Source organism: Homarus americanus, unplaced genomic scaffold (genome assembly GCF_018991925.1).
Source record: "Homarus americanus isolate GMGI-L3 unplaced genomic scaffold, GMGI_Hamer_2.0 scaffold32583, whole genome shotgun sequence".
Classification (NCBI taxonomy): Eukaryota; Metazoa; Arthropoda; class Malacostraca; order Decapoda; family Nephropidae; genus Homarus; species Homarus americanus.
Window position 1 is genome coordinate 10133970 of NW_024713129.1, and position 12065 is coordinate 10146034.

The 12065-nt window shown below is 40.1% G+C and overlaps 1 protein-coding gene across 9 annotated transcripts in view; it reads left to right on the plus strand.

The window, feature by feature from the left end:
- The window catches only part of LOC121866734, a 104876-nt gene that overhangs the window by 8596 nt on the left and 84215 nt on the right, over window positions 1-12065 (plus strand). Inside the window, exon 1 of one of the 9 annotated variants that reach the window (XM_042366444.1) lies at window positions 6774-6819. The exons of 6 other annotated variants lie outside the window; for them this stretch is intronic. The gene's annotated coding sequence lies outside the window, so the exon portion shown is untranslated. 2 more of the 9 variants (XM_042366451.1, XM_042366455.1) reach the window with 2 other exon arrangements.

The following is a 12065-nucleotide window of genomic DNA, read 5'->3' on the forward strand; positions in this document are numbered from 1 at the left end:
GCCGATCGAAAGTCTGGGACTCTGACCATATTGTCATTGTTTTTCGTTTCTCAATTTAGGGTGAACCTGATTTCTCTGTGATCACTGTTCCCTAGTTCTTCCCCTACTGTGATATCTCTGATAATATTTTCTTTATTTGTTAATACTAGGTCTAATATATTGTCACCTCAAGTAGGTTCTGTAATTAGTTGTTTTAAATTTTTGCCCTGTACTGCGTCTAGGAAGTCTTCAGATTCATAGTCACCTACAATGTTGTACCAGTCAATATTTCTGAAGTTGAAATCCCCCATAATGCACAGGTTGTTGTATTTTGCTGCCCTACTCATTTCCTGCCATATGGGCTGAGCTGCTTCTTTCCCAAAATTTGGGGGGGCATTTAAATCACTCCCACAATTAGTTTTTCTCTTCCTTCTGCAATTTCTACCCCTACAGACTCGGTTCCTATTTCACCCTTTCTTGTGAAAAAAGGTTGTACCCTTCTATGTAGTAGTCTGATAAAAAGTTCTTGCTCGCCAGATTCATCCAAATTTTGGTGATTGCTATGATGTCTACATTCTCGGTACATACAACCGCTCTTAGCAAGTCTATTTTATTTCTAACGCTCCTACTGTTTGTATAGTATAGGGTACATTTAAACCTACCCTTCTCTAGTCCTGTTTCATCCCTTGTCCTGAGTATCAAATTTTACTCCCCAAGACTTGCTTGTTTTTTTTACTCCCACTTACCCTGACCTCTCTCTACTGGCGAAACCCCCCTTTTGGAGTGATAATTTCATGCTCCAGGGATGCAGACAACGTCTTTGCCCCCGCGCAAGACAAGTGTACTCCGTCACGACTGTACAGGTGGTCGTTGCCATAGAATGGTTGCCATTTATCAATGAACGCCGAACCATTGCTTGCACAATGTTTTTCCAGTCGGCAATTTACAGTATAGCAATTGCCCTGGACAGCCATTCACCACCAATTCCTCTTCTAGGCAAGACACCACATACTATCGGGATCCCTCCCCTATCTCTAACCTTCCCTAGCGCCTCCCTATACCTCTTGAAAAGTTCCTCACTCCTAACCTTTCCTATGTCGTTACCTCCTACACTAAGACACTACTGACTTGGTACCCTCCCCTGACAAAACCCTATCTATCCTCTCAGTTACATGCCCTATCCCAGCCCCAGAAAAATACACCCTAGTCCTACATTTCCTATCTCTTGCACAAAAAGTCCTATCTAAGAACCTCACCTGACTGTCCCCAACTACCACGACCTTACCACTGGGCAGGGTTTGAACAACTGCCCTTTTCTCTCCTGGCACCCCACCGTCCTGCCTCTTCTCTTCCTCGCCAGCTTCCTCCAACACTTGGTTGGGGTTACTGCACTCCACACCCTGGTCAACTCTCCTGAGTCTGACCCTAGTCCCCTTGGAGACAACCACTCTCCACGCCTGCTCCTCCTGACCCTTCTTCGCAATACACCTACCTGAAGGAGTTCAGTCCTGAGGGCTTCGTTCTCCCCCTTTAAAACGTCTATCTCTCTCCTCAACTGCTCAAGCTGACTTAACAGAGTGGCCAGGGGGTCGTCTTTCCTCACAACGCCCCTCTTCCCCCACAACACAACGATCCACGGGGGCCATTTCCTAGGGTCACTAACACGAGCACTTAGGGGCACGTCCTTCTCCAAGCTAGGTCAGGTAGCGTCTGAAACTGCTGTCCCAGGTGAGGTGAGGTTCATACAAAAGAGTATTAGTTACAAGACTAGCGAAGTTATCCTTAAACTGTATATCTTGCTCTTGTGAGACCTCACTTGGATTACGTGGTTCAGTTTTGGTCACTGTACTACAGAATGGATATAGAATCCCTAGAATGAATTCAGAGGAGAATGACAAGACTAATCCCAGGCATTAGGAACCTTGAGTACAGAGACAGGTTTAAGCATCTTAATTTGCACTCCCTCTAGAGACGTAGAGTGAGGGGCGATATGATCGAGCTATATAAATGGAAGTCATGGTTAAGCAAACTGATATAACAAGGGTACTCAAACTATCCAACCAGGAACGAAGTCATAGCAATGGTTTTAAATTTGACAAATTTAGCTTTAGGTGCGAGATAGGTAAACATTGGTTTGGAAATAGAGTAGTGGATGAGTGGAACAAGTTACCAAACATCATCATTAACTCGAATACGCTGGGTAGCTTCAAATAAAGGTTGGATGGATTTATGAGTGATAGGAGTTGGGTGTAAACAGGACTGCTCAATATGGGCCAATAGGCTCGCTGCAGTTTCTCTATTCTTATTTTCTTCTGAGAGAAAACTGTGTTGAAGGAGGTCAAGATGGGGATGTTCTGGAGCAAAGTTGTAATTAGAAGTAACGGAAAATTATATGATATACTTAAGAGCAATACTGTATTTGAAGTAGCTCTGGTGCAGAGAATAAGGAGCACAATGACAACGAGAGTGGAATGGAAATAAGTGTCAAGCAAAAAGCAGATTACGGTTTGCTGAGGCCTTAATTGGTAAGAAATATTAAGAGAATGGGAAGTGAAAGATTAGCAGTGTGTGTTTAATTTCAGAGGTGGATGGTAGGAGAATTAGGGAATATTCACTTGGATTTATGTGGTTCAGTTTGGTCACCACTATAATGTACTGAACTATTGTAACGGGCCGAGTTTTCTCTCTTTATAATTTACCATCCAGATATTATTTTTCTGTTAGTCTTCTTATTTATTCATATACTTCTATGTTCGTTGTAGCATTCTTTCCAATGAGTGTCCTGTTTTATATAGTTATCCTTCTTCAATTCTTTACATATATACTTATTCTTATATATTCTTGCTTATATTCTTATATGTTCTTTATCTCTATATACCTTATATTCTTATATATTCTTATATAAGTAACTCTTATGCTTCTCTGCTTATATTTTCCAAGTCAATGTTCTTTCTTTTCATTTCCTTTCATATATTATAATCTCTTCCATAAATTTGGTTCTAGTTATATTCTAAACCATGGATTAACCTGGGAAACCATGTCTTTGTTATTACCACACTTATTATACTTACACCGGTAGACCTGCCACCACCCAGGATTTTTCTAGAATATAATATCTCTTAGTTAACTGTTAGGTAGCGAGCTTCTAGGCACGTGAGTTAGTTATTTTCTGAGAACCAATGTGGGAAAGGATAGAGTGGTGATACTCGTAGATTACTAATTCAATATTTATTAACACAGTGATTGGATAAGATGCATCTTAGATTCACTCAGACAAAACAGAACTGCAATTTATTTATTAAGTCATCAAACACTTCAAGAACTTATTACCTCATTAAATATCTCCAAATACTTATTACTTCAATCGACAATTATGGTATTATCACTCTGCCAAATGATATTCAGTACTGGGTATACACCAGATATCACTGGACCCTCAGGTCTTACCTTACCAAGTAACAAATTAACTCTTCACTTCTTGGTTATATCGTTATACTCTCAGATTATCATTTCATGGTCACTACCGATGAATACATAACACACTGGACAACTCCACAATTATTGCAACATACAATACCTCCTCTTAATTCGCAAGGAACAACATGGCACTTTTAACTCTCATTCAGTGGTTCAATACTTAACCTGGGATACTATATTTCGGCTAGTTATCCCGCAAACAAGATACAATAATACTTAGGCCCATGTAACTGTGAGGAGTGCCCCAGGGTAACGCTGGTCTCTACAACAAATGAAGATCGCTGTTAGGGGTCGGTTGTAGACCGACACACGCCCCGGGGAGCTGGTGCCTGATTTGCAGGAAACGGACTTCCCAGTTTAATCCTGTTGAATTAACGGCATCGTCCAACCCGGTTACCGACCCACGTTAGCCGATGAGTATTCAGCTCAACACACTGGAGAGACGTTGAGGAAGAGTCACGAATGCCTCAATAATTTACTTCAACTACACAAAACATACGTCTGGCCACGGTCCAGCCAATATCTAAATCTCTACGTTACTCGACTTAATTGGCACAGAAGTTACTATGTTAAAACATGAACACTGATATTCACAAAATTGACTAAGTTAAACTGACTTAATAGGCGGCGGGGAACACACGTGAACATACCTGGAGATACGTTGAGGAAGAGTCACGAATGCGTGATTCTCCCTCGTGTAGAGGTATATACGTGCACCCGCGGGGCAGCTTGGGCCTCCATATTCATACCAGAAAGGTCGATCTTACCAACAACATACCTTCTCTACCATTTTGGATCACCGTATACAGTGAGTTCTGCTATAACGCGTGTTTTGATAACGCGAATTTGCTCTTAACGCGATTTATGAATTAGGAACGATATTTGTATAACGCGAACGCTTGTTTGCTATAATGCGATTTTTGCTTACTATTTCTCCAATTTTGTGGTACAGTGGGAGTATGCTATAACGAATCTAATTGGTTCTAGAACCTTGTTTGTTATAGCATTCGTTCGTTATAGGATTAATCCGTTCCAGGCCCCCAAATACAACCACTTAACACTGAAAAATATAATATAAAATTGTAAAAATTGTAAAAAAGTGCATAAATATGCATCTAAACCCCTGAAATAAAGAATATCATTAATATTTGTAATAAAAAAACAATAAATTAGAAAAAAAAAAATTAAATAATGTTCGTTGTAGGAGTTTCGTTCGTTATAGCATACCCCACTGTATTAACTGTGAATATAGTAAAGAATATCAATGAGAAGCGTTCTGGTGATAGAATTCCCGGTGATGATCGTAAAAGAAAGGATATAACACTTGAAGAGAAGCTCGATTTTATCAACCTCAAAATCACCCTTCTCCCCCATCAACTAAAGTGTTACATTTACTGTATGATTTCATTATTAGATATGAATGTAACATTTATTTAGACTGTGCTATCCTTTGTATTAGGCTAACTACTAAATTTTTTCGAATTCGAGTAATCTGCACCTAACCCTATTTTCTCCATAAGCCCTGTTATTTCTATTACGCGATTTTCTATAACACGATATTTTACATGAACACAATTATCGCGTTATAGGAGAACTACCTGTACTTAATTATGAACTCCGGTGTTCCTTATCAGGGTAATTTCCTATGTCTATTCATATAATCTAATTATGAACTCCGGTGTTCCTTATCAGGATAATTTCCTATGTCTATTCATATAATCTAATCAGAGGTTGAGCTTGCCAGGAAAAGGTGGAATATACACGTTGATAACATCAATTCTGCGAATTTAGGCCTGAGGCGAACAAGGACCTATTCACAGGGAGACGTTAGATCTTGGAGATTATACCGGTTGACAGAATAATTCAGGAAATTAATGACTTTCTTAAATAGACAACTGACTCTAACTTAACTATAAACATCAGATTCTCTTATGTCAAGGCGACAAAATACAACTTCAGTAGCGATCAGAAACTCATGGGTATCCCCACGGATGACATAAAATACGCCACTCTAGCTGGCAAACTCAACACTTGCTTACTTGACAAGTCTTACTGACAGTAAGGACAGTTGAGGCGCTCAACACCACTCACAATGGATCTTGAATGTTCCAACTGTAAACAGACATATCTAAGTTGACTCAAAACAAGGGTGTTCTCTCTCACATTCAAATTCATTTTATAGAGAGGTTGGTTTCAATAAGTCAGAGAAAATGGGATAACGGAGGACTGAGGTGTCTTGGAGTGATGAGAAAACGGACTCCTCAGATGGAGGACTCAAAATAAAAGCAGTCACACGTTTTGTGGGCTATTGAGCGTAATATGAATCATTTGATTTTGGCGTTAACTGACGTGTATGACCGTGGTCGTTACACTATACTGGGTGTTTCGGAAATGTTTCATAACCTAACCTAACCCTTGAAGCTAGTCTTCACCCCTTTTTGCTATTTTTAATTCATACTTATCTCGGCCTTATCCCTTCTGACCAATACTTTAGGATAATCTTAGGAGGCAAACGTCACCATGCTTGACTCACTCTCTCCCGCTCTCTCTCTGGGAAGGGGGTGTTATTGGTGAATATTTGGTTGGTAGATCGCTTCAGGGTAACTGGAAAAAGTAGATCACATCACACAAATAGGTTGGTCACCCCAGCTGTAGGGTGTGCTCCTGTAGTCTGCTAGGTTTACTCCGAGCTGACCTTGTAACTCCTCATTTCTTACTTCATTGCAGTAAAAAAAAAGAAAAATAACATCAACTTTCGTCGACTTTATCAAAGAATTTAATCATTATATTTGGATATATTTGGTCATACTTGTGTTTCTAAAACAATTGGCTTCCGGAATGTCTGGTTTGGTTTTAGAAGAGAGTGCTAATACTGGTGGCTACATTTGCAATAAACAATTGAGGCATTGCACTATTATGAGCACCACATAATAATGACGATGATCACCAGCCGCTACTGCTCAGGGATTACACTTACTTTGTGTATAAAGTATAATTATGAATGGACACATCATATTGATATAAGAGTAAATGACAGACGTTTCGGGCGAGAAGTGTCGAATCTTTGTAACGTTGTTCCCAAATTCGTCAATAAGCTTCCACGACGTCAATAAAATTCAAAGAATTGTTGATAAGATAACTGAGTATTATATTTCAACACTCCAGGAAGCATTACTCATGTAGACTAAGGCGTTGTATCTGAATTCTGAAGGAATGTTTGATATCGTCAATCGCGTCTCGTGAGTCTGGCGACATGCGGTAACTTATTCGGCCTTAGCGAGGCGTGAATTGACAACTCTGACTCCACTCAGTTTACTAGACAGTGTTGGGGAGGTAGCTCGTACGGACCCATTGCGCATTACTGTGTGTTGTATACGGTGAACCATCAACATCGTGTAACAGTTTTATTTTCCTAATTACTTATAATATTGACTATTAATGAACACGTAGTGCCTTATGATATTGTTCAGTTTATTAATAAGCCTGTTGATGCAAGAGTGTAGTGAAGGACTTGAAACTTTCCCAAGGAGCATGTGAAGTGAACAGAGTACAGTACTGTCTATTGTATTATTAACCCCAGTCATACGTGACAAGTCATTCCCAAACCCAAGAAAAGTAGATGAGTACTGGGAGCGCACATCTGTCTTTGTGTCATAAATGTCGTGTTTCAGGAATATGATCGACGTAATTTACATTTCCTGTCTGGAGAAATGACACGCCTGCTGGGTCATGCGTAATGTTGAAGATAGTTGTAATTTTTTTTATAATGTGACAGTATTTAGTAGATAATGACAGCCGTGATGCAATTGTGTGTGTGTGTGTGAGAGAGAGAGAGAGAGAGAGAGAGAGCCCAACACAATGGTAATTAGTGGCAATTTGGTGGGCGCAGTCCATTACTAATGTTGCGTCACAATCTTCTACCCCCGTTACTCCCACGGTCCTCTGCGACCTACTGACTTCTACGATGACTACCGCCGCCCCCGTCACCACCATGACTTTACTGCCTCCACCACCACCTTGACTTTACTGCCATAACTGTGATTCTGTCGCTGCTACTGCCACTATAACCAGCACTACTCCATCACCACGATATAAGAATGGAGGAAAATGCAGCGGGTCTATTGGCCCATACTGGGCAGTCCCATTTACACCCAACCCCTAATGCTCATATTTGAAGCTATCCAGCGTATTCGAGCTAATGTTGATATTTGGTAACCTGTTCCACTCGTCCACTACTCTATTTCCAAATCAATTATTTACCTATTTCGCGCCTAAATCTAAATTTGTCTAATTTAAAACCATTGTTACGAGTTCGCTCCTGGTTGGATAGTTTAAGTACCTTTGTAATGTCCCCTTTGTTTAGCCCTGGCTATCATATCGCCCCTCACTGTACGTCTCTCGAGGGAGTGCAAATTAAGATGCTTTAACCTGTCTCTGTACTCAAGGTTCCTAATGCCCGGGATTAGTCTCGTCATTCTCTCCTGAATTCTTTCCATGGATTCTATATCCATTCTGTAATACGGTGAGCAGAATTGAACTGCGTAATCCAAGTGAGGTCTCACAAGCGCAAGGTATAGTTTTAGGATGACCTCGCTAGTCTTGTAACTAACAGTCCTTTGTATGAACCCAAGTACTTTATTAGCCTTGTTTCGAGCAAATACACATTGATTACTTGGCTTAAGATTCCTACTTATCATTACTCCTAAATCTTTCTATCAGTTGGATTTCTCAATAACATCGTTGTTCATCTGGTTTCCCCGTTTACATCGCCTATACTCTTACTACAACTATCACCACAATAATTAATACCAACACTGCCACCCTGACTCCCACCATCACAAATCACAATGACTACCACACCATCTTGCCTCCACTACCGCAACACTCCTACCATCGCTACCATCATGACTTATCACTATCACCACCACCTTGATCACCTCCACCATGACTATCACCAACACGACTTTACCATCACCACGCCTATCACCTTCATCATGACTACTAACACCACCACCAAAATGACCCAACCTTAACTAACACGACTATCACGCCCATTCCCACCATCATTAATGAACTTGACATCACCACCACCAAAATGTCCTTACCATCATCATCATCACCAAAATGTCCATACCATCATCATCACATCTATGCCCTTACCACCATCATCAACACCATAATGAACTTACAGGTCCATTTTCACCGTTGCCAAAATGAATCCTTCCCCATCCCCACCACTACCATGATTACCATCTTCAAAAGTAACAGCAGTTACTCCACCACTACAATTACTAATGGCACCATACCCTTGACTACTACTATCATGACTTCCACCACCAGCTTTACTATTGTGACTACCGCCGCCACTCCCAACCAAATAAACCCATTATAAACTAACCTAATTTAGTTAACATTGTGGCGGCCACACATTTACTTAACATAAGAAAATAAGGACTCTGCATGGCAGCTCCTGTCGAAAGTTACTACCACTCTATCATCCATGAATCTATCTAGCCTCCTTTTAATACTTTCCAGCGTTTCAGCACTTACTACAAAGTTGCTAAGCTTGTTCCAGTCGTCCACCACTCTATTTGTGAACCAGTTCCTTCCTATCTCCCTCCTAAACCTAAACTTATCCAACTTAAATCCGTTGCTACGTGTCCTATCCTGCTCGGATATTATAAGAACTTTATATCGCATTTATTGATTCCTTTCACCCACTTAAATACTTCTATCATATCTCCCCTGCAAGTTTAGTTTCTTTAACCTATCTTGATATGGAAGGTTCCTAAATCCCCGAATCATTTTCGTCATTCTTCGTTGCACCGACTCCTGTGAATTGATATCCATTCCATAATAAGGGCACCAGAACTGAACTGCATAATCGAGGTGCGGCCTGACTAGCGCAAGATATAGTTGCAATAAGACCTCTGCACTCTTACTACTTACACTTCTAGATATAAAACCTAATACCTGTACTCTGCCTTATTTCGAACATTAACGCACTGCTGTCTAGGCCGTAGGTCCGGGCTTACAAGTACCCCTAAGTCTCTTTCATAAATCGATTGGCTTACATATTGTATCATTGTAAAGGCTGTGTGTGTATCTGCTGTCGACAACCAGCTGGCCTTTTTTTAAACGAGGTGTGTGTGTGTGTGTTATGTGGGTGTGGCGGTGTGAGTGAAGGCACAGTAATGCCATCGCAACAAAGCGTGAAGCGTGAAGGCGGTGGTGGTGTAGAGTGTCGGTTCCTGCGTGTCACCCACACCACCACCGCCACAACCACACTATTTCAGCCGTGTCTGTCAGTTCTATGAATACTTGTCACTCCAGATTGATTCACTGAGAGAAGTTGGAGTCTGGCCTTGGCCGACACAAACGCGCCGACGCAGCTCCTGTCCAGTTCTTGGGGGTCTCCCTTATTTTTTTTGCATTTGTGTTATTAAGGAGCTTAGACGAGTATGTTGATCGGAAGATTTTTCAAAATACAACTTGGTATATAGTCAGCCATTGTGTTTGTTTTGGGTAACGCTTGGATGGTAGTGTAAATAATTATATTTTGCTTACCGGTACTTGCCAGTCACTCAGTTATATTGGTGAATTCTTTAGATGTGGACTTGATAATGGATCACCTGTTGCAATACAGGTGTGTTTTGCATTGTATTGTGTGAGGACTTACGTGACCGTCTCACTAGTTGCGGGGCGTTGGAATCTCTGCGTCAAGTCCACCCCCTGCGGGAGAAAGTGGTGTGAGGCCAGCCTCTTTCCCAGGCTCTTGCTTATGAAGGGCTGCCGGCCTCTCCCAAGGTCTTTGTTTTGTGAACACACCACGCACACCCCCTCATCATCCCTCCACAAACACACACGTGTAACCCACAGCGCACTGTTTGGGTGGTCGATATCGAGTTCTGAAGTCACCGAGGGTGTGTTATGTTAGTGTCACTCGCACACACCTGTAGGCACCATAACAATTTCCCGCAGAGGTGGAATATTAGTCTCTTCTTAAGAGGGTCTTAATATTGTGAAATAGCGGGGATACAGTCGAAACACGTGGGAATTGTTATTTGCTTATTATGAAGGAAGACGACAGATATATTTTTTGTATACCTCATTGAAAACTAAGATGTACCGAGTGATAGCCGACGTAATACATCCTGAGGAACAACTAGTGGGTCATTACTGCCTCTGTTGTGAATGTAAGGAAGCGTGTAATTACACTAGAGAATATATATATGACTATTGTTTTATTTTTAGGTTGTGGTTCCGACAACAGTAGATTTGTACTGGAGTGCCCAGTAGCGTGAGGGGATGTTAGGCAAGATTCATACAAGCATTTTTGTCCTACACTGGTAATTTCTCGCGCGTGAGAAGGCTCGTGTTCACGTAGGCGTGTTTTTTACGCTTCATTTCGCCTGTATCTGCGCATGACATAAACAAGATAATTAATTATCTACTTGATGAACAAGGTTTTGAAGACGAAATAAAAGCGCAAATGGTGGCTCCATCCAAGAAACAGAGCTAGACTATTACAAGGTGCATTTTACACATTCAGATCTGAACGCTGATGAAGATAAGTTCTTCAATTATATATATATATATATATATATATATATATATATATATATATATATATATATATATATATATATATATATATATATATATGTGTGTGTGTGTGTGTGTGTGCGGATAACCACAGTGAACCACAGTGCAACCTCGAAAATTCGAATTGCGTGGGCCCATGAAGTATACGAATTTTAGAAAAAAAATCGAATTTTAGATGTATGGAAGCGCCAGAGCAAATTGTTGTATCAAAACATGCTACACAAATTATTTACATATATAAAAACTGTCAATAAGCAATAGGTATGATAAATTAAAAGTATTACTGTACTTATATTCAACAACATTTATTCTAATATGAAACTTTAAATACGTAACTAAAAGTTTCTATACAAAATATTGTACAGTACTTTTAAATTTTAATTACCATCATATACGTGGGTAAAAAAAATTCGGTTAAATATAAGAGACCCCCAGAAATCATAGAATTATTAATGGAATAAACATCGGTAGGCTGGTATCTGTCGTGTCACTACTCTCCTCCCCTCCTCTTTATCCCGCCCTTTTCCACACTGCCTGCAGTGATAAAATATTTTGTTTTACTACTGTACAATATTGCTTAACACACATCTTCATTAATACTTCCAAATATTGACCTGGTTGTAAATAATTACCATTCAGTATAATCATTGTCACTATAGTGGGGTTGGTCTGACGCGTAGGCTATCTACCCTCTGCTACGTACGCAACTCAAAAGATGATGTTGAGTGCCATGTATGTGAAAACTTTTAGAACATATTTTAGAAATTATATAGTTAAGCTAAAATCAATTATAAATCAAATTATAATTTGACAAAGGGAAAACATGAATATTAAAAAATACTGTCATGATTGTATATTTACCTTAAATTTCTGAGCTTGAACGATTTATTGATCCCGTGAAACATACTTTTTCTTCTTTTCCACACTGCATGCTAAACTATCAAGTGAACGCTTATTTGATGCCATAAAAGGGTGAAAGTTGAATATTAATAAAGTTAGTAACG